This window comes from Monodelphis domestica, chromosome X (assembly GCF_027887165.1).
Source record: "Monodelphis domestica isolate mMonDom1 chromosome X, mMonDom1.pri, whole genome shotgun sequence".
Classification (NCBI taxonomy): domain Eukaryota; kingdom Metazoa; phylum Chordata; class Mammalia; order Didelphimorphia; family Didelphidae; genus Monodelphis; species Monodelphis domestica.
Window position 1 is genome coordinate 60,961,484 of NC_077235.1, and position 26,808 is coordinate 60,988,291.

The window sequence follows — 26,808 nt, forward strand, 5'->3', positions numbered from 1 at the left end:
AAGCACCATCAATAGAGCCCAATAAATTGAATGAGGAGAAAACAGAAGCTGGCAGTGGTTAAATGACCTGCCCAGAGTAACACTGCTCACCAGCACTTAGGTTGGGATTTAAATCAAAGAGTTAAACCAAAGTACAGTGCTATAACCAAAATAACTAAAGAACAAGCTGGCTTGGTCTACATTGGCAACTGGTCCTTTCCCTATCCATCTCTCTACCTCCTGTGGTCACCTGGCTCAATTACCCACTGTCCTCCAAATGATCTCTTCTTTCATTGCTTTGTCCATTGTTAAAGACCTATATTTCTCTTTTTCTTTGTTTTGCTCTACCTCTGTCTCTATTTCTCTGTTTCTCTTTTTCTGACTGATTTTATCACTATATTTCTCTCTGTATCTCTATCCCTATATCTCTATTTATCTCTACATTTTTCTGTCTCCTCTTTCCCTACTATTTAAAAGTTTATTTTCCCACAATCACATTCCCACCCAATAATACCTGGCTCTTCCTTATTTTCTACATCTCCAATATTATCACAGATTTAGAGCAGGAAGAAACCCTATAGGTCACTAAGTCCAACTCCATTTAATTTTAATAGAATAGAGGCTTAAATACTCTAAGTGTTAAAAATATTCTTAGAGTTTACAAACTCTAAGCCTTGTTTCAAATGATTATAAAAAATCAGAAGAATTTAAACTCTGGTCCCCAGGATGTCAAAGATCAGACCACTAAGAGACATAGCTCTGTGACAGACATATACTTCCCACCTGCCTTCCCAGCTCTCTCTTCTCTCTATATCACCTCTCCCTGATGCCCTGTTCCCTCTTACTCTTCCATCTGTCATGCCAAATCTACCAGGTTTTTCTATGCTCTCTCTGACACTCATAACATCAATGAGCTTCAGGATAGTTAGACATCATCAAAGCCAGAACCATGATTTTACTAAGCAGAAAACTGAAACTGACAGTGGTCAAGTGACTTCTCCAGAGTAGCACATTGTATCAGCAACTGATGTGGGCTTTTAGCTCCAATAGTTAATTCCAAGGATAGTGCTCTATCCACTAGGAGAGTGATGGTAAACCTTTTAGAGACTAGGTACCCAAACAGCAACCCTCATGCCACAAGTGAGCACCTCACTTTACCCCAGATGGGGAGGGAGGAAGCACTCCCATTGGCTTGCTGGGCAGAGGGGCTAGTCATGTGATAAATGTTCTTAGTCATGCATGGAGGGGGAAGGGAGCAGCCCCCTCCAGCATGCATGCCATAAGTTCACCAACAATGGTATCTCTGTCTCTATGTGTGTGTGTATACATATCAGATATATGTATAAATATATATATATATATATACACATATATATGTATTATATGTGTTTGTGTGTGTTTCTATCTCTTCTTTCTTTCAGTAGCTATCTCTGGGCTTTTCTTTATATCTCATTATAGTTCTCTGTTTTGATCTTTAAATCTGTCACTTTTTCTCTATCTCTTTCTCTGTCTCTCTCTTTTGCCCTCTCTCTCATCATCTCTACCTCCTTCTCTCTGTATCTCCTTCAAACCCTTTTTACCTTTCCCTGATTCCCAGGTAATAATAACTAATTTTCCCTTTTTCTCCCTGTAATCCATATCATCATAGATTTAGAGCTAGGAGGAACACAAGCTGCTCCTTTGTTTGATTCCATCATAAATAGAAGAGTGGATAGGGGCTTAGATACTCACTCTGAGTGAACTGCCCAGGACCAAAGATTTCTCCCCAAATATTAACTGGGATTTGAAATCCAGTCAATTTCAATTCCAAGAAGAGTCTAGTAGGAGACCTGGCTGTTTGGGTCTACATATTACCCTCAGAGCACACATTTCTATTTCCTCTGTCTCCTTCTCATCTTCAATCCCCCATTTCTGCTAACTCAATCTCTGTCTACTCCAAGCTTAATGCCAAGTGGGCACCCTTTTCTCCTGGCACTCACAGGATCCAAGAACAGGAGCATGATCTGTGTAACCAATTTGAGGAAGAGAAAACTGAGGCTAACAGTGTGGTTAAGTGACTTCTCCAGAGTAATGTAAATTCTCCCCCATCCTCAAAATGGACTGTCTGACTCTTACTCCCAATGAATAGTATTTACTCTTTTCTGTTGCCTTTATCTCCCATACTATCAGAAATTAAGCTTGGTAAGTGAGGGCTAGATTATTTAAGTGGCCTGCCCAATATCAAAGGGCTAAGAGGAGTACATGTGAGGCAGAATATGAATTCAGGTAATGCTGACTTCCAAGAAGAGTTCACTAAGAGACATAGCTCTGTGAAACACTCATTCTACCCCACCCCACCTCCCTTCCAGTAAATCTTCCTCTGAGTCTCTCTCTACCCTGACACCCTATTTTCTCTAAGTCTCTCTTCCTAGTTTAATCTTAAGGGGACCACATTTTCTATCACTGTTTCACAGAGCATCACTGAGCTAGAGTATCATTAGACACCATCAAATCCAGCCCCATCATTCTGTTGAAGAAAAACTGAGGCTGACTATGGGTAAAGCAGGTGAGGTGGGACTGAACATCGAATAGCAAACACAAAGGAGAATACTCTATCCACTGGGACACCTAGCTGGCTTGTCCTACAATTACCAAGAGTCCCTTCCCTTTCTATGTCTCCCTCACCTGGGCTCTCCTTTCTCGACTGCACACTGTCCTTCACAATAGTGTCCCTTCACATAGTCTCTTCCCTCATTCTCTTTCCCATTACCTTGGAGGTCTCTTTCTCTCCAAATTTCTGGATTTCATTCTTTCTGTGTCTCTGTCCTCTTGCCTTCTATTTCTGTTTCTGTTTTCTTTTTGTTTTACTGTTTCTCTCTGATATTTTCTCTCTGTCTCCACAACTCAGGTTCTCTCGACCCCCTACCCAGCACTTGAGCTCTTTCATTCTGTCTCTCTCTCGCCCCTCACTCTCACTATCCCTTTCCTCCTCTCCCTCTGTCCTCATCAAAAGCTTTTGCTTACATGCACTTATTTCCTCCCAGTGTTAAGAGCCCTTTTCTTTTACTTTCTATATTTTCTCTGTCTCTTTCTCTCCCTAACCCCCTGCCTATTTTCCTCTTCCTCTTTCCTCCTTAACACCCTTTTCCCCTTGTTTAATTCCCACTCAGTAATATCTAGCCTTTTCTTTTCCTCTTCTTCATCAATATGACCACAGATTTAGAGCTGAAAGAAACCATAGGGGCCATTGAGTCCAACTTGGTTGCTTGTTGTCCTTACAAGACTATTTACGTGGTTGAAGCCACTGGGCATAGTACAGCTTCTTGGGGCCACAGGTGAGAGCTGGGTGGCAGGGGGACCCCAAAGGAGGAAAGGAGCCCAGAAAAAGGATCCACAAGCCCTCACACCAGAGGTACTGGTCTTCCCTTAATATCCCGCACACCAAAATTCCTTACACTATAACCAAAGCCAGAGGCTTGGACACTAATCCTGTGGTGGCAAACCTATGAAACACATGCCAAAGATAGCACACAGAGATCTCTCCATGGGAATATGTAGGCCCCTGGCTCGGATGGCTGGGAGCCAGCCCCTGAATTTGAGGGGTGGGGTGTTCTGAGAGCAGCTGAGCTCTGCTCTTCCTGGGGTATGGCCTTGCCCCCTCCACCCCATCCCAACCCCTATCCCCCCCCAGCCAAGCAGCAGGGTGGCCACTCCCCTCTGACCCCAGGAGTGTAGGATGGGCAGTAAGCCCAGCACTCACAACCCTCAGACCCCAGGAGCTGAACCGTGGCTGAGCCCACAGCCCTCTAGACCCTGGGAGAGGCAGCACCCATGCCCTTTCTGCCCCCAAGAGCTGAGCCACAGCAGTGGCCATGGCCCTCTGTCTCCTAGAGCCCAGCTTCAGGGGCAAGTGCAGCACACACTCCCCTCTGGCCCCCAGGAGCCAAGAGGTGATGCTGACCCATAGCTGATAGCTTAATCCCACCCCCCAAACACAAGGGAAGGGTATGGGGCACTGGAACCCCCCTGAGGTGCTCAGCCCCTCCCCTTTGCCCCACCCCAGAGTGCAGCCCACAGCTGGGGCACTGTACCCAGTCAGGAAGATGGGCAAGAAGTTGGGGGCAGAGCATGGCATGCAATGGGGGGAGGGCATTGGCAAGCAGTCTAAGGAGGATATGGCATGGGGTCACTAAGAAGTCCAAAAAGATTCCTTATCACTGCTCTAGGTGAATTGCCAAGTTTCAAACCCTTATTAAATATATCTGAACTCAGAGCATCCTTATGTCCAAGGTCAGTCCACTGAGAGACCTAGTTGTATGACACACACATCCCTTGCACCCCTCTTCCCAGTGGTCCCATCTAGGGATATCTCTCCTCCTGGATGCCCTATTCACTCTAACTGCACCATATTACTCCTGCCTCAGTCCCAAAGCATCTGGAAACCAAAGCATCAGAGAACTGGACCATGAATAGACACCATCAAGTCTAGGCCCATGAATATAAAGAGGAGGAAACTGAGGATGATAATAGTTAATCTATTCCTCCAGGGTCACACAGCTTGTCAGAAGCTGACATAGGATTGGAACTCAAACACAATTCCACATATGATTCTCTAATCATTAGGACACCTAGCTGACCTGATCTATATAGCTCAGGTGTCCCATCTCTTGTCATACCTCCCCCTCACCTTCTGCTACTATCTCTCATTCTCCACACAGACCCTTCCCTCACTCCCTTGCTCATTCTCATATGGTTCTATTTCTCTGTGTCCCTGTCTCTGTGGCTCTGTCTCTCTTGCTGTCACTATTTCTTTTTCCTGATCTCTTCCACTTTGTCTTTATGTCTATATCTCTCTGCCTCCTTGCTCTCTCTTTGTCTCTGTCTCTTGTCTCCTAGCCTAATCAAAAGCTTTTCTTTCTTGTTCTCATTCTGACTCAGCAATAAGGGGCCTTTTCATTTTACTTCTGTCATCAATCTGATCATAGATTTAGAGCTGGAAAGAAACTTAGGGGGGATTGAGTCCACCTCCATTAAGAGAGGTCAAAACATAGTCTGAAAGAATCTCTATCAATTAGCTGGGTAACAGCTTGGCAGTGTATTTCAGGACTCAAATTTAGAAAGTCTTCACTACACATGTAGTCCTCTAGCCATTAAAACACATAGATATATTCCCTCACTAGGCCCAACGATCTATAACCTTTGTGTGTCACTTATTGGAGGCCTTCCATCTGTGGTCTTCTATACTTGCACTCTGTCCAATGTAGTGGTGTTCCCTCTCTCCCTGTCTTCTTTTTCTACTTCCTCTCAGTCTCTTTCACTCTTCCTTTCTCTCTATTGCCTACAAACGATTTTTTCCCTTCTGCTTATTCCCACCCAATAGTAACTTATCTTTTCTTTTTCTCAATATCAACAACATGAACATAGATTTAGACCTGGATGGAACACTGGGGACCACTGAGACCAAGTCCATTAAAGTATCACTGAAGGAAAAATCTTGGACACTAACTGAATTGCCCAGAAATATGGCTGTCCACAGAAATATCTATTTTTAACTCTCTGTGCTACTCAGAACCTCTTAGTTTTGTTGTCACTCTGATCCCACAGGAAGCTAACTTTTCATTTTTGCTCTGTCACCAAAAAATCAAATAGAGATGAATTGGACCTTAAGGACTACTGAGTCCAACTCCATCATGTCTGAGAAGAAGAAAGTACCTTAGATTATGTATGGGTTTTCCCCAACACCACACATTTAGTAAGCATGCTGGGAATCAGAAATCGATCTCAGATCATCATGATCCTTGACGACACTGTTCTGTCCTTTAGGAGATCAAGCTGGGTCACTTGAAATAGTGCCCCAACACTCATGTCTAGTGCTCCCTTCTTTCTATCTATTCCTCACTGCTAGCTTCCCTCAAAGAAACCTGTGATGTGCCCATTTGCATAACTCTCCATCCCAAATTTTCATGGGCTACTTGTGCCCAAACTATGTTAGAGCCTTTGAACTCCCATTGGTCTGATGAGTCCAAAGTCAGAAAAACTCTACACTGACCTAGACATGGTGATGTCATTCTCATCCTCTTTAAGGATGAAGAATACCAACTAAATAAATACCTTTCCTCTTGTTCTCTATCTCTAACACTAATTCTAAGGATTTCTTTGGGTTCTCTCTCTGAAACATCCATTTATAGAGCTACAGAAACCTTAGGGACCCAGAGTCCAGCCTCATCTTTTTACAGATGAGGAAGCTGAGGCTGACTAAAGCTACCTGAGTTGGCCAAGGTAACATGGATGGTGACAATGTGTGAGTCAGAATTGGAACTCAAAGAGTCTTGACTCCCAGTACAGTAGACTATCCATCATACAACCTGAGCATTAGGTAGAGCATTGGAGTCCTGGGGAAAAGCCAGGGAAATACTCATTGTTGACAGCTAGTGCCATATTCAAGGCAGAGCAGGATGACAACGTGCCTGCATTGCAGAGTGAGTCAGGGAGCTGGCCTGGTATTAGGAGCCTGGCAATGGGGGAAGGGCAGTTGTGCTGGATTTGAGCTACAAAGAGACTATTTTCTCTTTCCTCCAGTTGGCAATAGAGAGCTACTGAAATCCACTGAGTGGAGGAGGGGCAGGCTGACAAGTCTGGAACAGCACTTCAGGAAAATCACTTTAGTGGCTGAAAGGAGGATGGATTGGAGTGGGCAGACTGGAGGCAGACACACCCACCAGCAGCTACTACAATGGTCCAAGTCATAAGGGCCAGCACCAAGGTAATGGCAGTGTCAGGGGACAGAAGGAGGCATAATCAAAAGACATTAGGGAGGCAAAATTCTCTCTCTCTGTTTCTTCCTCTCTCTCCTGACTCAGATTAACCAGACTGATTCCTGCCAACCATAGAATTGCCCCTCTCCCCACACCTCATTCACTGCTTCGCTGTCCTTCCTTCACTGCTCCTTTCTCAGTCTTGCCCCTCTCTTCTTCCCAATCATGTCTCACACCACCTTCAGAGCTGCTTTCCTTCTCATCCCCTGGCTCTCTCTTCTGCACATTTGGAACATTTTTCTCAAACACCTCAGAATCATGGCAAAACTGCCAAATGCAAAAGTATTTTCCTCATTTTTCTCCACTTTTACAAGCATTGGACACACATCTTGTAAACCACCTCCAATTCTATTACGGTGTGATAATCCTCTACTCAGTGAAATTGCCTTCCTTACATGAAAGCCAGAAATTCTTCCCTCTGCAGGGAAGGAAGAGAATGATTTTAGGGTTAGGGTGAGGTTTGGTGCACAAAGTCTTTCTACATCTCTTCACTTCACAAGACCCTAGAACTCTGACTTAATTGCAGGAAAGAAGGCCCCTAACACCATTTGATGGAGGGCAAAGCTATAGCTGAGGCACACTGACAGACTGGCAAAGGAAAACATCCGTACTCCATTACTGAGAAGGGATCCAACCTCAGGTCTAATGGAGAAAACCCTGATCTTTCCACCTCAACTTTGGCTATTTGCTCCATCAACAAGGGAAACTCTCTCACTCATTGTAACTACATTGCCACTCCACTACTGAAATGAAGCTTCACTAACATGGCCTCTGGGCTCATTCTCCAACCAATTGCCATGAGTTCTCCTTGGCCTGGTGTTTCTCTTTTCCTCTTCCTGTTTCTCCATCTCTGTGTAGTTCTGTATCAAGCATTGGAACCATCTAATGGTGCTTCCATTTCAATTAATCTTTTTCTCTATCCAGTCTCATCCCTTCCTTCTCTCTCTTCCCTACCCAGATCCCAAGACCTGATTGTTTCTCATAATTGAGAGGTGGGCATCACTTTTCTTCAATGGCACAAAAATATCACCGATTCAAACTATAGTGGATCCCTACAACCCAATGATACTTATCCCATCATGTAAGAGGGAAAGCATTTGTTAAATCCTTAAAATGATCCAGGGTCTTTCCTAAACAAATGATAATTAAGTATTTGATCCTCAGAATAATATTGAGTTGTAGCTCTTATGAAATTTCATCTTATAAATGAGGAAACTGGTATAGAAAGAGGCTTCAGAGACACAGAGGTAATACATGGTTAGCACTTCTAAGGGGATCTGTACCCAAACACTCAATAAGATAGCATAGCATATATAAGAATATACATACTACTGTGCCATCATAATTGGTAATGCACATTGCCAGATGGACATTTCATGCAGAAATTTGTTCTCTAATAATTTTGCAATTCTATAAATTTCTGAAAATGGGAAAAGAATATCCTCCCAATCTCTCTCTCTCTCTCTCTCTCTCTCTCTCTCTCTCTCTCTCTCTCTCTCTCTCTCTCTCTCTCTCTCTCTCTCTCTCTCTCTCCTGTATTCCTAACTTGGCCAGAATTAGGAATATAGGAATGTCAGTGGAAACTCGGTTTTTTTTTCACCCTTTTCCCTTTGGCTGATCAGACCACAGGAAAAAGATCAGCTGGATTTCCAAAGACACAAATTAGAGACAATGCTGACAGCACTGAACAGACAAGCACAAGCAACACTGCTCACTCTCTCCTCAAGTCTCAGGACACAAGATTTTTTTCCCATTGTTCCGAAGTCCTTTCTCAATGGGCATAACAGAAATTGAGAAAGGAAAACATTGAGGCAAGAGATGATCCAGGACTATATGGGTGGCTTGTTGGTTTCTCATTTGGTTGAATCTACCCATAGGCTGAACTGGTGCTTCAGACCCCAGAGGCTGCACAATAGGAGACATTTAAAGACAATAGGATTCTCCACATAATATACAAAAAGACATAGATTGTCCCTAGGCTAACTCAGGAACCAGTGATTGTCAGGGACTCTCACTGTGAGGAGATCCATCCACAGGCCTCCTGCTAGTTCATACATTCACTCACACAATCACTGGCCATCTTCATTCTTACACACTTGCAACCCAACCTAATGGCTTCTTCTGTCACTTTCTCTGGGGAAGGATTTCCCTCCAGGTCAAGGAGCATCAGATTCAGACCAACATCTCTCAGGTCCTGCCCTCTTACTGACCAGTCAAAGGAGGGTCACCTTACTTTCTGCCTTCCCTAAGAGAAAACTAGGAAAGCAGGTGTAGGTGCCAGGATAGCTAGTCCTAGCTTTGGTCAATGCTTCATAACTAAGACAATACTCCCAGACAGGACTCCCTCCTGTAAAGCCACAACCAACAAACAACTAACCCATCATAATCTTCAGATGTGTTTTACTCTGCTCTCCACTGGAACACAGAAATTTGGACAAACTGACTCTTACCACCCAATGAGTAGGAGGATGACAAAGCACCATGGGAGGCTGTTAATGGAGGTAAAAAGGGTACCTTGTGCGCACTCCAGCAATCCCAGGTGTCCCATCACTCCACCAGCTCAAATGAGTCACAGACAGCTACCTCCTAACCCAAATTGTGGCAAAATTCCCTCAGCCTCTTGGGAAAAGCACTCCAGTCAGCCAGAAGCCAGTGGCTTTAGGTCAAAGATAGAAAACCAAACAGAAAGCAACCCTATTAACTAGCCTGATAAGGAAGGTTACCATCCAGGAAGAGCAGGACAACATTTAGCTTTGATTACTTTTAGGCCGTCAGAATACAAAACCAATAAGTGGCATTCTACAGCTTGAGATGGAAAATGCAAATACTGCACCAAAGAGAGAGAAGGAAGGGGATTAGTTACTGGAGAAAAAAGGGAACTATTGGCAGTGAAAACCAAAGAATTTATTCTTGATGCCCAGCCCTGTCAATTTTGCCTTCTTAACATTGGCCATCTCTCTCTTCTGACACTGCCACCAATTTCTTGCAGCTCCTCATCATATCATGTTGGGACTAAAGAAATAGCTTTCTTCTTGGTCTTCCTGCCTACATTCTTTCCTTACTCCATTCATTCTCCATCTAGCTATCCAAATGATCTTCCAAAATTCAAGACCTACCAAGTAAATCCACTACTCAATAATACTGGAAGATTTCCAGGATGAAAGAGCAAATCCTCTGCTTGACATTCAAAGCCCTTCCTCACCTGCCACCTTTCTGGTCTTTTCCCCCTTATACTCTACCATCCACACATTCCGATTCCCAGGGACACTGACCTCGCTGTTTTCCCTAGAACAAAAAAGTCCATTTCTGGCCCTCGGAGTTTTCACTGGTTTTCCCTCATTCCTACAATGGTTTCCATCTTCATCCATATTTTCCTCAGCTTCCTTCAAGTCTCAGCCAGAATTCTACCTTTTATAGAAAGGTTTTCCTGATCTGCCTCAATTCTAATGCCTTCCCTCTCTTGAGTATTTCAAATTCATCAAGTCTATATATATATCTTCTTTGGTACATAGCTGTTTGCACATTGTCTCCACCATTAGACTATGAGTTTCATAACAACAGAGAGATATTTTACCTTCCTTTACATCTCCAAAGTATATAGCATGATGCCTGACATGTGTCAGTGGGTGGTCAACAAATGTTTAGTGACTCACTGAAAAAAAGAATATAGTTCTCTATTCCAGGACAGGAGATAAGGGGAAGGGAGCAAATATCATTAGAATTGACAAAGAAGCCATTTTGGATGAAAATGCATGGCCTATTTTCAAAGAATGCTAAGTGGTTTTAATATCAGTGGGAGAGACTTTTCCCTCCTCTGCATAGGAGAAGGGGATTTTCTAATATTAACCCAATTGTGGTTGCAGGATTTTTACATTTTTAGGCCATCAAGATATGGCAAAATTATTGTGGTTCCTATTCCAACACACACACACAGCGTTCCATATCCCCAGGGCTTTCTTTTCCCTTTGTCACTTACAGGATTGTACAGCTGGAGGTACCCTCATATCCAACCCTACCATTCTACAGGAGAGAAAAATGGCTGAGACCAGTTAAATGACTTGACTGGGGCATAACAACTCTTCAGGACCTGAGTTCAGATTCAAAGTTCAGGAGCTCTTACCAGATTGTTCTGTTGAATGACTCTATCAACTACCTCTCTGACACCTCTGATATGCAAAATTCTCACTTCTCTTTCTAACTCTCTCCCTTGTGGAAACATACCTCTGTTCATCACATAGGGATCTGAGAGTTGACATGTCTTTAGAAACTATACAATTCAGGTGATAAGTATAATGAGAAGAAAACTGAAGTTAACAGCAGTCAGCTGATTTCTTCAGAGTAACAAAGCTTGGCAAAAGCTGAGGTGGGATTACAAGCCAAAGAGCTAACTCTAAGTAGTGTTCTAACCACCATGACACCTAGCTGACTTCTCTATATTTGCCAATTGGCCCTTCCCTTTGATCTCTCCCTCAACTTTTCGGATCTCTAGTCCTCATTTTCTTCCAAAAGGGCCTCTCTCCCCTCATTCTCTCTCTCTCTCTCTCTCTCTCTCTCTCTCTCTCTGCCTCTGTCTCCCTCTGCTTCTCTCTCTACCTCCCCTTTTCTACATCTCTTTTTCTAGCTCCTCCTCTAATGGTGTTTCTCCTTACTGTAATTCCCACCCATAAATAAATGGTGCATTTTCTTTTCCTCAATCATGATTATGATCACAGATTTAGCTTTGGCCTGCACCCTTGGGGCCATGAGTCCAACTCCATCATATTAAAAGAGTAGGTGCAGGTTTAGACACTCTAATCGAATTGATTTTGGCTTCTAAGAAGAATCAACTAGGATAGTGATGGGGAATGCTTTTGGACTTTTTAGGAAGCCGGTGCCATGGCTCACCCACCCCCCAACCCCCACCCCAGACTTCCAACCAGTGCCCACCCCCCATTTCATGCCATGCCCCGCCCCTCAATTGCATGCCCCACACCCTGACTGTATGCAGTGTCCCCCCTACATTCAGGGAAGGGGCCGTGGGAGGGGCCAGCTGTGTGAGGAGGCTCTAGTGCCCCATACCTTTCCCTTGGGTTTGGGGGCAGGGCCAGGCTACCAGCCCTGGTCCAGTCACACCCCTCAGCTCCCAGGGCCTGGAGGGGTATGGGCACTGCATTCCCTGCTGAAGCTGGGCTCCAAGAGCTGGAGGGGCATAGCCATCTCCATGGCTCTGCTTCAGGGAGCCAGAGGGGCATGGGCTCCCCTCTCCAGGGGGCAGAGTGGCGTGGGCACCATCACGGCTGTGCTCCCAGGGACTGGAGGGAGGTGGGTGCTGTGCTTGCTGCAGACCCTTAGCTCCCTGGGCCATATGGGGCGTGGCCACCACACTGCTGCTCAGCTTGGGGGGTCTGGAGGAGGTGGGATAGAAGGGAGTAGCCAAGCCCAGGGCTGAGTTAAGCTCACCTCCTCTTAGAATGCCCCAACCCCTGCCCTTGAGGGTGGGGCCAGGCTCCCTGCTGGCCAAGCCAGGGCCCTATGTGTGCCCATGAAGAGGGCTCTGAGTGCACATGTGCCATAGGTTCGTCATCATGGAACTAAGAGATCTAGCTATTTTGCTCTTCTTACTCCCTCCACTTATCACACTTCTGCTTTCTTTAAAGGCTTCTTTCTGTCTCCTTTTCATCCTCAATGCCTTCTTCATTCTAACTTTCTCTCTCCCAATTCCTAGTTAAACCCAAGTAAACTTCCTACTGTACATCTCTGGCACCCAAAGGATCATAAAGGTGGAGTATCATGAGATACTGTCAAATATAGCCCTAGAAATGATGTGAGGAGAAACCTGAGGCTGACGGTGGCTAACTGACATTTGCAGAATAGCACAGCTTGTCAAAGGCTGAGGTGGGATTTCAACCCAATGACAGAACTCTAAGTAGAGCACTCTAACCACCATGGCACCTAGAAGCTGGCTTCTTCTACCCTTGTCAGATGCCCTTTATCTATTTAACTGTTACTCTTTACCGTTTTCTCTCTCTGTGTGTGTGTGTGTGTGTGTGTGTGTCACCTTCTCTCACTATTCCTGTATCTCTCTCTGATTTTCTTTGAATGTGTCAAGCCATTCTCATTTTGCACTCTCTCTGTGTATGTCTGTCTGTCTGTCTCTCCCCCCACCTCTTTATTTCCTACTCAACATCTTTATCTCCTTACTCTAAATCTCACCCAATAATTGGTCTTTTCCTATCCCCCTCTCATCAGTATCATCATAGAATTCAAGCTGGAATGCATCCACTGAACTTGCCTCCAATCTTTTTCTAACCCCCTTTTCACTCAGTTACTTTTTGCTCTTTTATGTGGCAATTTATGTCCTAATCTTTTCCCTTTCTTTCATATTTTAGAATTTTCCTAAGTACACATAACAGCACTATTGCACTCATTTAGAGACCTACCCTTCTGACTCAATATCCCACCACACCCCAGCAGACCCCTCCCCTGTCCTCAGCCACCCCTTCCCTTTGTCTCTTCTCCTCACAAATCTTTTGCCTTGTTCTCCCTCACATTCACAAAGAAATCTTTTCTTTGTCTAGCTGTAACCAATATCATCACAGAATTAGAGCCAGGAGGAACTCTAGAGGTCATTGAGTCCAACTCTATCATTTTAGGGCAGAACAAAAAGAGGTTTAGACACTTGCAGTGACTTGCCAAGGTCACATGTCTAATAGGAATGTATGTGTGAAGAAGCATGTGAATTCATGTCATTTGGACTTAACACTGCTTCATATACACAGAGCTTTAGTTGCATCTCTCTACAAATCACCCCCCAAATCCACTTTCATTGCTCTCTTCCCTCCATATGACTCTTCTCCTTAATCAATCATTCTTCCTAAGCGTATTCCTACTCAAATCCCAAAATGGACTTTCTTTTCTCACCCTCTCATCCCTATGATCAGAGAGCTGGAGGGACCTTGGAGGCCATCAAGTCTAGTCCTGATGTTTTGCAGAAGAAAACTGGTTGAGACAAGTTAAGTGTCTCACCTGGGGTAAAACAACTTTTCACTAGTTGATTTTAGATTCAAACTCAAGAGGGTTCTGACTCCAACCAGAGAACTCTATCAAATGATAATGAACTGCCACCCAGGGTGCATGGGGTATTCTGAGAAGACCAGTACCTCTGGTGTGAGGGCTTCTTAGCCTTTTTCAGGGCTCCTTTCCTCCTTTGGTGTATATACACCTGCCACTTACCATGATGACTTGGAGGAAATGAAGAAAAAAATAATATATTTAATAGATAGGATAACTAAATTAGAAAGTGGGCATGATAATGAACCAACGACAATTGTCCCTCTCCAGAAATCAAATTATCAATCCATTACTTGCCACTTCTGTGAGAAGAAGGGCCACAAAATGATGGAATGTAGAACCTTTCTTAAGATGATTGGAAGGAATACACAGTTTAATAATAGCTTTAGAAATAATAACTATAGAAATGATGATAATGGTTATAGAAACCAGAATTCTAGAATTTATAATAATGACTATGGAAATAACTATAATGAATATAGAAATAAGAACTTTAGAAACCAGAATTATAGAAATAGGAATTGGGAAAATAATGACAATTCTTCAAATGAAGAAAATGATAATACTCAACAACAATATATGAGAAATGATGCTCGTCCAAAAAATACTTGAGGAGCTAATGACCCTCAGAGAGGTGCCCTTCAGGAGGGTGCCCAGGGAACTTCCCAGTATAATGAAGATGATTCTTCTCAGATTGTATTGATTTTGTTGATGTTAATTAACCTTTTTCAGTTCTTTTTCTCCTCTCCAAATAGTAGGAAAGAATGAACAAAGAACTTAAGACTATGATTGGCAAATTATGCACTGAGACCCATTTAAAATGGCCTGAAATTCTCCCTCTGGCCCTATTTTATCTTAGAAGCAGGCCTAGAGGAGACTTACATATTTCACCATTTGAGATGCTTTTTGGACATCCGCCTATACAGGCTAAGCCTTTCTCCCCAGCTTAGGGGGAGATATTACTATTGCTTCCTATATACAGGAGTTACAGCACAAACTACGTGAACTTCATGAATCCGGAGCTGCAGTACAAGCCGGACCATTATACTTTTCTCTGCATGACCTGAACCCAGGAGATAAAGTTTCTATCAAGAATTTCAAGCGAACTGGAGGAACTCAACCTTCATGAGAAGGACCATTCCAAATATTATTAACTACTCCAACATCTATAAAGATTGGAGAAAGGGACTCTTGGATTCACTGCTCACATGTGAAGAAAGCATCTTCTGCTGAGACTGATTGACTGTATCCTATCATATGAATTGTGACTCTATCTTATCATATGAATTGGAGATAATAATCCATAGACAAATGGATGCTGTTTTTTCAAGAATATATTGAATTACTGATTTTTTCTTATTTTTCTTATTTCTTTTCTTTTATTTTTTGATCAAAATATTTGATTTTTTTTCTCATTTTTTGTACTGAAGGTACACATAATTAATATTAATATTATTTTTTCCTGCAGTAATACAAGTTAATATATATACTCTTGCTATAATATCAATATATGCCTAAAAGCTTTAAACTATGGGAACCTGATATTTATTGATAAAATATTATAGGACTGGGATTAATGTTTGTGTCTGATTCCAGGAAAAGGGATAAAAACAAGGAGCACAGACTAAACCTGAATAGTGCCAATAGAGCACACAAGAAATATTAAAGTGAGACTCAAGGTTGCGACGCTTAACTTATGTTTAAGTCGTAGGACTTCCTTGTATCTACACTCTTTACGAAGTACTGAAACAAGTACAAAGCTTGACTATCATGCTGGCTCCCTATGTCCCTGAAAAAAAATCAGACAAAGGAATGACATTTCCCCATCAAAACAGAATTCTTTTCTTCTTATATTATGGCAACTTCCTGTAGTCTTGGCTACAAATGGCTAAGTGAAATATTACTGCATTCTGTCCTACATACTTGTGGGATAGAAATTAATTTAAACTGGACCTATACAAGGCCTATTTTGAATTTTTCTTATGTCTTTGATTATTTTTCTATTCTTTTGATAATTGACACATACACCCCCATAACTGAACATTGCATTCTGAGCTAAACTTGATATTTTTTAATACTTATTTCAGGGGGGATTGTATTTTAATTTAAAATCTAAGAATTTTTTTTTCATTTTTGAATTTTTTTTGTTTGAGATTGAATTTTTATAAAAATCCAAGAATTTTGAATTTTGTTTAAAAATTTAGTGTTATAAAAAAATCAAAGATTTTGATTCTGTTCAAGAAAAGATCTTCAAGAAAGAAGCTTGAAACTTTTATATCCAGAGAATGAACTGTTGCAGAAAGATGCCGAAAACCTATACTTCATCAAGAAGATCAAGAATGAACTTTGGATATGATTGATTGGACTGAACTTTTGATTGAACATTTATTATAATTGTACACATTTATGCCAAAGGGGACTGCCCCTAATTTGGCTTTCTGCCAATGCGCCTAGCAAAACATTGGTTTTGCTTTCTTTTCTTTTTCTATTTCCTCTCTCACTATTCTAATTTCTCTTAGAAAATTGAATATTGTGTATATCTATAGTTAGAAGTACATTTAGAACTACAAAATGATTATGTTAAATGATCAATGGGGAGACTAGTCTCCCAATGATCATCAGGGGGGATTGTAAACCTTAAAATTTCTTAGACTTATAAATGTTGGAACTTTCACCATTGGGAAATTTCATACTTGAAAAATTTCCTACTGATAGTCTATTGGAATGTTAACCCCCTTGGCATGGGAGGGTCTTTCTCCTCCCTACTTAAGATTACTTTAGGACAGAAACCTTTTGCTGAACAATGGAAAGGGCTTTGACCTATGCTTAAGCATAGAACAGGAAGTTCTTTGAGTCATGATTGATTTTAGAATTGATACAATAGAGATACTTGGAATGACAGAACCAGGTCTTGGAACTTCCAATCTCCACCCTACTCAGGGTAACAGGATTTAGGAAGAGCTGCAGCAAAGATCAAGATTTAATTATTTGAGAATATGACCTTCAACATATATGTGCAAAGCCACAGACCTCTGGGAGGTCCTGGGTTAAGCTAGAGTCACCATGGGCACAGGGAAGACAAGGACAGTGATTGGTAGATGTGAGAACTGACAGGAGGGAACTTGGATGGTTTCCTTAAAGATAGTGGGGTCTGAGGACTAGGGTGGTGGGAGAGGTTTTGCTCTGAGAAGCTTGCTCTGAAGGAAGCTGGAGGTGGAGGCCCCTGAGACTGTTTCTCCATTTTGGTCACCTGTGGCGCCAAGAAGCTGTCATGTGCCCAGTGGCCACACCTTGGTAAAAAGTCTCTGCAAGCTGGTGAAAACCAGGTTGAGGATAACTGACAAACCTAAACCCCATCAATGAGTTGGGGAAGTTTCTACCCAAGGCATGTGAAGACTTCCCCTGAGGGAAGGGGAAGGATGAGAATAATTTATGCCAACAGCCATGGAATACACAAGAGCTGTAGAGCAATCAGAGCTCGTTTGGACACTGAGAAAGCCAAGGTCATCCACTACACCCTGGGCCATCAGTGGTCATCTTGACTTTAGTCTTTCCACTGGACTTGACATTGATCCTGGAACCTAGAGTAAGGCAGAGAACTTTGTGCAGTCCTACTTCACTTAAATGAAAATTTTAATGAGAAAAAAAGTCATCACCAGTGAGGTGATTTTGGTCCACTTCAAGTATGAAGGACAACAACTAATGAGCTAAAGACCCACCCCAAACACCTCCCAAGTATAAATTTCTCATTTCCTTTTCCAGTTCTCATTCTGTTTTGGAAAATCACTTCTGTCCCTCACTGTCCACTACAATCATTGCCCTGTCTTTTGCCAAGCTGATTTTTCTTACTCAATTCCTTTCTCGTTTTGACTCATCTCTTTCTATCCCTCTATCTCTATTTCTCTCCCTCTCTCACTATCATTCTGTCTCTAGAAGACTACCCTTCTTACATAACATCCCCACTTCCCCATCTGTCCTTTCCCTTTCACTCAATCTTTCCTCTGGCCTCAGCAAGCCTTTCCATTGCCTTCCTTTTCTCCTTGCAAGTCTTTTGCCTTGCTCTCCCCCTCACATCTAGAAAGTAGGGTGTTCTCTTTCTTGCTCAATATCATCATAGAATCAGAGCTAGAAGGAACTCTAGGTGTTCAACATTTTGGGCATTAGGGGGAAAAAGGCTTAGATGCTTGAAGTGACTTGCCCTCAGTCGCATATCTAGTAAAAATATGAACAAGGAAGCATTTGAACTAAGGTCTTATGGACTCCCAAGATTGTTGCATTATAAACATGGAGACTTATTTATATCTTTTCACAAACTGTGCCCAAACCCCATTGCTCTTCATCTTTTTTTCCTCATGTAATATTTTATTTTTTCCAACTTCATGTAAAAGCAATTTTGCATTAATTTAGATACCTGCCCATCTGACTCACTATCCCCACAGGCCCACCTGTCCTTTTCCTTTCACCCAGCCTTTCTTCTGGCCTCCAGAAGCCCTTCCCTTTTTCTCTCTCTTCTCCTCATAAGTATTTTGCCTTGCTCTTCCTCACATTTAGTAAGTCATCTTTTTATTGCTATTAGTAGTCATCATAAAATTAGAGCTGGAATGGACTGAGTCCAAGTATATCATTTTAGGGCAGAAAAAATTCTTAGACACTTGAACTTGCTCAGGGCCTCACATCCAGCAAGAATATTTACAAGGAAGGATTTGAACTATGGTCTTTTATTAACTCCTAACAACAATACTTTACAAACATGGAGACTTAATTGTATCCCTAGATAAATTGTCTATAAATCCCATTCCCAAGGGTCCCTTCCCTCTATACCTCCTTCTTCTTTAATTGACTATTCTCCTTAAACCCATCACTCTTTTCTCAATCCTAAATTCTAAATGGGTTTTCTTACTCTCCCTCTCATCCTTAAGATCAGAGTGGCCGCTGAGTCCAGGCCCATTGTTTTACAGAAGAGAAAATTGTGGCTGAGACAAGTTAAGTGTCTCACCTGAGCTAAAACAACTTTTCATTAGTTGATTTTCAGATTCAAACTCAAGGGAGTTCTGACTCCAACTGAAAACTCTACCAAATTATACTTATCTGCCTCCTAGGAGGTATAGGGATATTCAGGGAAGTCTAGTACTTCTGTACTATAAGGGCTTGCCTATTCCTTTTCTTATATGCTTTCCTCATTTGTGTCCATGTGCCATGTAGGCTTCATCTGTGCCTACCAGAAGCTGTAGAAATACCCCAGTAAATTTTCTCACTAGGCTAGCTAACTCACATTGAGGGTAATCAATAGACCTCAAATTCATCACTGAGTTAGGGGATATCAATCCCAGGCATGTGAAGACTTTTCCTGGCAGAAGTGGTGGATTAGTACAATTTCTTGCAACAGTCATAGAGGCAGCAGAATCTGGCACTGTGCATTTCTTCCAGCTTAGTTATATATCAACGAAGGCAAGGTCATCCACTGCATCAAGGACCATAACTATAGTCTTCACCTTTCTCTTTTCCTGGACATCAACGACTCTGGAAACTAGAGTGAGGTTGATGTCTTTGCACAATAGTACCTCCCTTAAATCCAATTTATGAAGGATTCTAAAGTCTTCATCAGTGAGGCCATGGAGTCTAGTCCCATTCTTTTACAGAAGAGGAAAGTGAGGTTGAGAGAGTCTAAATGAATGGCCCAGAGTAACAAAGCTTGTCATTGTGAGTCAGGTTTCTATCACAAATGTCTTGACTCCAAGTTCAGCTCTCTTTCCATTGTGAGACACAGCTGCCTCTCCCCACTAGACTAAGTTATCCTTTACCTTCCAATTTCTCCCTCACCTGTGGTCTCCTACTTCTATTATTCATTCTTCTCCATAATGCTCATGCTCTCTCTCCATTCCCTTGTCTTCTTCTCTCTTACCCTGCCCTCACCTCCTGCATATTCCCCTCTTTCCTTCTCTCTGTCAATACAAGGTATTTGCCTCTATTAATTTCCTTCTATCCAAATACTAAATGAACTTTTCTTCTCTCTCCATCACTAATATTATTATGTATTTAGAAATGGAAAGAATATTAGGGACAACGAGTCTATTCCCAACATCGTAGAAATAAAGGATCGAAAGTTTAGAAAATATAAGTGACTTATGTGGTAGAAGGTTTCTGAAGTAGAGTTCAATCTCAGATATGTCTAAATTTTACTCTACTTACATTATACAATCACTTTTCATCCCCATTCTCTCTCCATTCTTTTCTCCCTTTTATTCCCTCCCTCCTTAGAAGATATTTTACTCTCTCGCAGTTGCTTTCCTTCTACCCAAATACTAAATAGCCTTTTCTTCTCTCTCCATCACCAATATAATCATGAATTTGAAAGTGCAAGGATTATTATGAGCCACTGAGTCCATTCCCAACATTTTAGAGCCTGAAGAACCTGAGGTTTAGAAAGTATAAGTGACTTATAGGGTTGCATACCTAAAAGGTTTGTGAATCAGAATTCAAACTCAAATCTTTCTAAATCCTACTCTAAATCTTATACTATCTATAGTATTTGATCTATCACTTTCTGCCCACAGCCCAGGGAATGGGAGGATAAGACCTGGGTACTTCAGTGACCATACAGGTGGCTGAAGCAGGTGAAATAGAGCATTTAGAACTTGGTCAAACATTGAAGATGTGAAAGTCATCCACGGCATCCCAGGCGATCACCATCCTCTTGTCTTTTCTCTTGCCACTGGACATTGATGACTGGAAGAGAGAGTGAAACTGAAAACTTTCTGCAACATGGCCTCTCCTGAATCCAATTCAGGCACAAGTCAAGACATATAAGTCAAGATATCCCATGATGTCATCAGTCCTTTTTGAGAATGAAGGACATATAACAATCTACCCTGACACCCAACTACCTCCCTACCATCTTCTATTGTCCACTTAAAAAAAATTGTCCCTCTGTTCCTTCCAGTATCTTTCAACCTCCCACCAAAGTGGTCTCTTCACTTTCTCCCACGGCCACATTTTCTACCCAAACCAAACTGAAGACTTCACAATGAAATTCTAAATACTAATTTGATCAAAGGACAAATCTGAGAGAGAAACAATATTTATATGAAGGTGAATGATAATGATGAGACAACGTACCTGAATTTGAGAGATGCATCCAAAGCAGTCTTCAAGACAAAGGTTGACACCTTAAATATACATTAACAAGATTAAAAAGTTAGAATTAATAACATGTATGTTCATTTTTTAAATTAGAAAGTCAACAAAGAAATAATACTAAAAGAAGCCCAAAATTTGAGATTATTAGAGCAGAAAAAGATATACTGCAGGGCAAAAATGATATAATTTATAAATAAAAGTTACTTCTTTGAAAATATTATTAAAATTGATAAGCCACAAGCTAACCTGACTAAAGAGAAGACTTGACAAAATCAGCTGAACCAAACATTCTTTTCCTGGGTGTTTTCTCTCTCTTCCCCTCTCTTTCTCTCTTATCTCTCTTTATCTATCTCTGTTTCTTGTTCTGTGTGTGACTTCCTCTTTCTTTCTTATTCTGTCTCAGTCCAACTCTGACTCTTTGGCTTCTTTTTCTTATCACCTAACCTTTCCATCTTTCCCTTACCCCCAGATCTCCTTTCCTTGGATTTTCTCCCTTTTCTCTGTCCATGCTCCTCCCTTTTCTCTACCCTCCTCAAAAACCTTCTTCTCTATTGCAGTCTCTTTCACTCCACCCCATCCATACCAAGTGGTATTTCCTTTTTTTCTGTATCATGATCAGAGGATGATAGATTTATAGTTTCAAGAGACCTCCATGATGATCACTGAGCCCAACTTTATTATTTTAGAGTGAAAGGAACTGAGGTTGAGAGGAGTTTAAATGAGTTATGTGCAGGGTAGCACAGCCTAGTTTGTGAGTCAAGATTGGCATTCAGAGCCTACTGACTTCTATTAGAGGTCCCTTCAGAGACCTAGCTGCCTCATTCTATAATCCTCAATTCCCTCCCTTAAAGGCAGAGGTCCTTTTACTCTGGCTCTCTTCCCTCCTCAAAGCTTTTCCCCTTTAACTCTCAGTCTCCTCTAACCCCTCTAATTACTCATGGAGGTTCTCCCTTCTCTTTCAGTTACTCATAGCATCATAGAGTTGGGACGAATCCAAGAGGTTGTCAAATTCCATCATTTTATACTGGAAGAAGTTGAGGCTGAGAGAGGTCAAAAGATTTGTCCAAGGTCACACAGATGTACATGACTGAGGCAGGATGTGAACTCAAGTAGTTCTTCAAGTTGATAGAATACGACCCAACCCACCATGACAGGAACTTTCCATCCCTAGTGGTGCCTTCCCTTCCATTAATTTCTCCCTCTCTTTTCCCTCAGTGATCCCTTACTTTTGTCTCTCTTCTCCCTCTCCAGTGGTCCATAGGACTAACATTTTCTATCTACAGAAGAGAAAAGTGAGGCTGTGAGTAGTTGAGAGATCTGGAGAAGGACAGATTACCAGTGGTTCTAAAAACTAGGCAAAAGGGAAATGGTGGCTTCTCCTTCACCAAAGGGACACTTACAAGCAGACTGGATGATCGTGTGTTAGAGATATCATAGAGGTTGTTCTAAGTCTGTGCGGCTTAACCCAGAGGCCATACAAGGTCCTTTCTAATTCAGGTATGCTAGGATTCCAAAAATAGACTACTCTGGGGGTAATGGGCAGAGGGAAAGGCCCTTGCAACAGATTCCTTGTCTCAGGTATCTCTCCTCTCCAATCTGACCACCCAAAGAAGGTTATTCCTAAAGCATGGGATTGGCCATACAGTTCCTCTGCTGTTGATATGACAGGCAAGTTCTTTCTGTTGGGCATTTCAGTCCCTTCACAACCTGACTACAACCTACCTTTCCAAAACTTATTATTCATGTCCCCTGTTCCCATAATGTGTGGCCAAACCAAAGTGGCCTTCTCATACTTCCTTCTGCATCACCTGTCTCCTGCCCTTTACCAAGATTGTTGCCCACCCCTGGAATGCACACTTTCCTCATATATAACTCTTGGAATCCACAGATTCCTTTGAGGCTCAGGTCATCCTCTATCTTCTTCATTAGGTCTTCCCTGGGGTTCCCCAAAAGCTGCTCATATCCCCCCCACCATTACCTTGTATTTTTTTGTATATAATTTATATTCATTATATGTCTGCATGTTATCTCCTCCCATAGCATGTAACCTTCTGGGGAAAGGGACTGTTTTGTTTCTGTTTCTACATGCCCATCACTTAAAATTGGGCTAACATATACCAATAATTCAACAAAGATTCCGTCAGTACCTCCTATGAGTTAGGCCCCTTGCTAGGCCCTTGGGATACAAAGAAAAATGAAAAAACATCCCTTCCCTCAAGGAGCTTATATCCTAAAGGGAGAGAATAAGAGGCACTTAATAAAAACCTGGTGACTGGTTAGTTACATCAAAGCACTAAGGGATCTACTCCCCCAAATTCACTGTGTGACCTTAAACAAATCCACTATCCATTACAGACTTCTGCCCCTTCCTCTGTAAAATGAGGGGCTTTGAGCTCAGGACCCAAGGAAGAAGGACCAAACCACCTTTGATTAGACTAGGAAACTATCAAAACCATGAGCTGGGCCTACTCTGCTACTATCTAAGGCAAACATCTGCCTTCCTGGTTACTTTCCCCTTCCCATTTTTATCTCCCTAGGCATTGCCCTCACACTGTTCCTTTCTTTTACATCCCAAGCAGATCTGAAATTAAGAACCTTAGCAGTCCATTTTGTCAGCATTAGGAGCAAAGCATATTCATTAGGCAGGAGTAAATCAGGCCTTTAGAAGACAAAATATTGTGACAGAGCTACTTGGGAGTATGGGCCTTGTCTGTTCTGCCAAACTGGGCTAGGAATAAAGATCATGGTGAATGGAAGAGAAAAGTGGAGTTTTCCAATGAGAGGCAGTGTGGAGGAGTGGAAAAGAAATGGATTCAGAGTCAAGACTTAGGAGCAAATACTTTGTGGGTGACCCTAGGCAAATCAATAAACCTCTCTCTGGGTCTCATTTTATTCTTCTACAGAATGAGGAGGTGTGGTATGGTAGTCAGAAAGAGCCAGTGATGTCTTGAGATGCATTAAGACAGGGACGGGACTGTGTCAAGGACTAGGAAGAAATTATATTGTTATGCATTGCCCTTGACCTCTTCTACTATATACAATAGTACAACATATTAGAGTCCTGCCATATCTTGTCCTAGATCAACGGAGATAATCATTGTAAAGCACTTAGCATATTGCCTATCATATTCTATGCTCTATACAAATGACAGTTGTTATTATTGTCATCTGGAATACTGAACTCAGTTCAGAGAATCACAGTTTAAGACATATTTATGAATTAAATAAAGGATGGCTAGAGGACACAGCTGAGTTTTCACCTAATGCTCCTCAATTTTTCAAAAGTGATAAAACATAGAAAAGATCCGTGCTGGAGAAGCTGTGGAAAAACAGGCACACTAATATACCATTAGTGGAGTTGTGAATTGGTTTGACTGTTGTGGAAAATAATTTGGAGGTATGCCATAAAAATCACTAAACTGCTCATAATTTTGACCTAGCAATTTCACTGCTTCGGATATGCACCAAGGACCTCAGAAACATAAAGAAAGGCACCACAATGTAGCAAAAAAAAGTCAGGCAACACTTTTTCTGGTTGTATAAACAAATGGTAATAAAATAAGTGGTTATAATTTTTTTAAATGGCTCAGAGAATTATGGGATGAGAATATAACGAAATACTCTTGACGAATAAGAAACGACATAAGTCAAGGTACACCAACACCTACCAATCCATATACCTCTTCTCCCATTTATAGAATATTTTTTTAATAACTGTCGTCTACAGATGCATTGGAGGCAGTTTTTATAAAGATATTTGTAATGAACAGGCAAGGTTTCTTCAACAAAGAATCCACAGTGACTACATTGGTACCATCACATTGTGGACTGAAACATATGGAATACTATATCTCACCAGTATTATTATTTGTGTAATATAAATGAGCAAAACACTGCCTGAAAGATTCTCTTCAACCAAGTGTTTCTCATCCACATATGAAAGGTATGAAAGATTCTTTGCAAGGCATAACAACAGAGGTAACCTTGTTCAACAACTCTCAAATGATAAAATTTTGAGAGGCACAAACAGAGAGAGAGGTATATTCTCCAAAGACACTCACCTCTTAACGGGAGATCCTACACAGGCTCCAAAATGAGGAGGAATTCTCTAGAAATGAAGAGGTTTTCTGCTCTCTTGGAATCTGACATTTTGCAGATTGCACTGGAACACTTCTGCAAGTGATAGAAGAGATCATTAAGTTAAAAATAACACATTTGAACTCACTATTCATGAAGGAAAACCCAAGTGGATGAAGAATGTCTATTATCAAGATTTTGCTATACAGCTGGATGGCCAACCAATAGAGTTCATCCATTGGTGTGTGTGTGTGTGTGTGTCTGTGTGTGTGTGTGTGCGTGCACATGCACACATGAAGGGTATCCAAAAGGAGGCAAAGGACAGTGCCATTATAGCTCAAACATTTTTTAAAAGAATGAGTATTAAGGTGCTAGATAAAAAACATGTTTTTAAAAGGATTACCAAATTGAAGGGTTTCAGTTATAACAAATCCTGAAGATATTAAAGACGTATTCAAAAGTTGACTCTAATGAGCAAAGTGTTCATGGACCAGACTTATAGATCTATTTCTAATATTTCACAGGATTGATTTCTGAATCCTTAAATTGGATTGGACTTAAATTTTGTTGAACTTAAAAATTAAGCCTCTATTATTATCTGCAGCCTGAAAGCTTGCAAACTATTTGTAAAGGTCCTTTGAAGTGTCAAAGATCTACACTTAACATATGAATAGGTTTGGGCCAGCATTCCAGGAAGAAGAAGGTTTGACTCAAGTCAGGAAGGACTTTCAGATGAGCTTCTTTCCTGGGCACCTGGCTATACAATTGTGTATGCACTCATTCCTTCATCTTGTAATTGGACCTAATATTATGTGAATACTTTTGTTGTTTCACTTGTATGATTGATATCCCCAAAACCCCTAGTCCTGAAAACCTATAATAAGTCAGTGCAGCATGGTCAGAGCTCTCTGACTCTCTCTTGGTGCTGACCTGCTGACACTCTGAAGTTCCTTCTCTGTGTTCCTTGTCTGTTTGTTCAATCTATGTCTCTCTCTCTACTTCTTAACCTTTACCCATTGCCCCTCAGTCTTTAGATCCACTCCACAGGAGATAAAACCCACATGAGAGCTTTTTGTAGGTGCTGGTACTCTACACAATTTACATATCAGCAAGACTACTCCTTATTTGTAAAAAAATTCTTAGCACAAGTGGATGGCATATAGTAGGTGTTATTCCCTTATATATTCTCATATAGTAAGTGCTTATTCTCTTACCTTCCCCTCTATTCCCCTCCCCTTCCCCCTTGTCTGAATGTATATAATTAGTTCCTTTTGGGAACAAGATAACCTTCATGGAGGCAAATAACAATGCATCACACAACACTGAAAACTAGTATTTGAAAAAAATTTAATCTTTTTCAAATATACAGAATAAATGTACAGATAAATTATGGAACTTTGGCAAATGTTTGCCTTCATCATACTTAGAGGGCCTGTTGTTTTTATTGTTACAGTTTTAAAGTCCGGGGACACGTACAAAACACAAACACATGCACACATACACAAACACACACAAAGCAATTTCATTACTAAAATCATCGTTTATAGACAATGAGAAGCCCAGATTTGTCATATACCGCCTTACTGGTCTACATCTGCTAGAATATAGACAGGGAGGCCAGGATGGTGCCTCCCATTCAGACAGAGGGCTTGTAGGTAGGAAAATGATCTGAGATAGGAAAATGATCTTGATTTTTCATGGTACTAAATAAATGTTTATCTACTATTTCTTGATTGATTAATATCAAAATACACCAAGAAATACTGAATCC

The 26,808-nt window shown here is 41.5% G+C and overlaps 1 long non-coding RNA gene across 2 annotated transcripts in view; it reads right to left on the minus strand.

The window, feature by feature from the left end:
* LOC103103093 (uncharacterized) overlaps nt 1-26,808 on the minus strand; it is a 107,735-nt gene that overhangs the window by 58,803 nt on the left and 22,124 nt on the right. For both annotated transcript variants that reach the window (XR_008914673.1, XR_008914674.1), the window contains 3 exons: nt 25,022-25,133; nt 20,940-20,989; nt 1-20,549 (listed from right to left, as the gene is read on the minus strand). The exon at nt 1-20,549 is cut by the window's left edge and continues 18,585 nt beyond it. This is a non-coding gene — a long non-coding RNA (uncharacterized LOC103103093). The remainder of the gene's footprint in view (nt 20,550-20,939; nt 20,990-25,021; nt 25,134-26,808) is intronic.